The sequence below is a fragment of the Cygnus atratus genome, chromosome 3 (genome assembly GCF_013377495.2).
Source record: "Cygnus atratus isolate AKBS03 ecotype Queensland, Australia chromosome 3, CAtr_DNAZoo_HiC_assembly, whole genome shotgun sequence".
In the NCBI taxonomy this organism is placed as follows: Eukaryota; Metazoa; Chordata; class Aves; order Anseriformes; family Anatidae; genus Cygnus; species Cygnus atratus.
In genome coordinates, this window is record NC_066364.1 from 25,081,567 (window position 1) to 25,083,660 (window position 2,094).

Consider the following 2,094-nt stretch of genomic DNA (forward strand, 5'->3'; position numbering starts at 1 on the left):
GACACATCCAAGTGAGGCACTGCATGGGGCAGTCTGCCATTGTTTTGCGACGGGACCCGCCCATCATGAATCCCCTCACGGCACGAGGAAGCTCCCCTTATATAACTATTTCACGAACTGGAGATCCCTCGTTTCAACTTACACCCCTACAGGCCCTGATCACTTCATGCCTGCTGGCACTTCTGTCACCTACAAATACTTACACTCCACTCTTTACCCACAAAATCAAGTATTGGCACTTGTACCCATATTTTTCATGCCGTTCTCACTCTCACATCTAGTTCTGCCCCTGTACACTTCAAGCCCACTCGAAGTCAGCAAAATAGCTGGATATTTAAGTTATAGAATCACACAGAATCACAGAATCGTCTAGGTTGGAAGAGACCTCCAAGATCACCCAGTCCAACCTCTGACCTAACACTAACAAGTCCTCCACTAAACCATATCACTAAGCGCAACATCTAAACATCTTTTAAAGACCTCCAGGGATGGTGACTCAACCACTTCCCTGGGCAGCCCATTCCAATGCCTAACAACCCTTTCAGTAAAGAACTTCTTCCTAATATCCAACCTAAACCTCCCCTGGCGCAACTTTAGCCCATTCCCCCTTGTCCTGTCACCAGGCACATGGGAGAATAGACCAACCCCCACCTCTCTACAGCCTCCTTTAAGGTACCTGTAGAGAGTGATAAGGTCACCCCTAAGCCTCCTCTTCTGCAGGCTGAACAATCCCAGCTCCCTCAGCCTCTCCTCGTAAGACTTGTTCTCCAGACCCCTCACCAGCTTCGTTGCCCTTCTCTGGACTCTCTCGAGCACCTCCATGTCCTTCTTGCAGTGACGGGCCCAAAACTGAACACAGTACTCGAGGTGCGGCCTCACCAGAGCCAAGTACAGGGGGACAATCACCTCCCTAGACCTGCTGGCCACACCGCTTCTTATACAAGCCAGGATGCTGTTGGCCTTCTTGGCCACCTGAGCACACTGCTGGCTCATATTCAGCTGCCTATCAACCAGTACTCCCAGGTCCTTCTCGGCCAGGCAGCTTTCCAACCACTCATCTCCCAGCCTGTAGCGCTGCTTGGGGTTGTTGCGCCCCAGGTGCAGGACCCGGCACTTGGTCTTGTTGAACTTCATACAGTTGGCCTCAGCCCATCGGTCCAGCCCATCCAGATCCTCCCGCAGAGCCTGACCAAGTTACTTCTACTACTTCTACTACCTTGAAAGAAGCAGGAGAAACCTGAGGAGATAACGCTTACAGTAAGAACAAGTACATCCTTCTAAGAGATTAACACATCTGTTTTAATTCAGTGTTGCACTTCACTTCAGATTTGGCATCCAAGTTGGACTAAGCGATTAGCTTCATACAAAGCTGATGGCATATTGCTGCTTGTTGTGGTTTAACCCAGCCGGCAGCTCAGCACCACACAGCTGTTCGCTCACCCTCTTCCCCTCAGTGGGATCAGGGAGAGAATTGGGAAAGAAGTGAAAGCTCGTGGGTTGAGATAAAGACAGTTTATTAGGACAGAAAAGAAAGGAAAATACTACTAATAATGATAGTAGTACTGCTAATAATAATGTGTACGAAACAAGTGATGCACAATGCAATTGCTCACCACCCACTGACCGATGCCCAGCATCCGAGCACCCCGAGCAGCCGGCCCCCCCCCCCCCCCCCAGCTAGCCACCCCTATATATCATTCAGCATGACATCAGATGGTATGGAATATCCCTTTGGCCAGTTTGGGTCAGCTGTCCTGGGTCTGTCCCCTCCCAGCTCCTGCTGCACCCCCAGCCTGCTCGCTGGCAGGACAGAGTGAGAAGCTGGAAACTCCTTGGCTTAGTGTAAGCACTGCTCTGCAACAATTAAAACATCAGCGTGGTATCAACATTATTCTCATCCTAAATCCCAAACACAGTGCCATACCAACTACTAGGAGGGATAACAAATTCCTAGCTGAAACCAGGACACAGCTACAAAGAGGCAATACCCATCTGAGAAGGCAACAAATGGAAGGCTTATTTAAAAAAATAAAGTGCTGTTATTAAAAATTCAGTAGAAGATAAAAGACACTAGTCAGTCCATCTTTCTTCAAT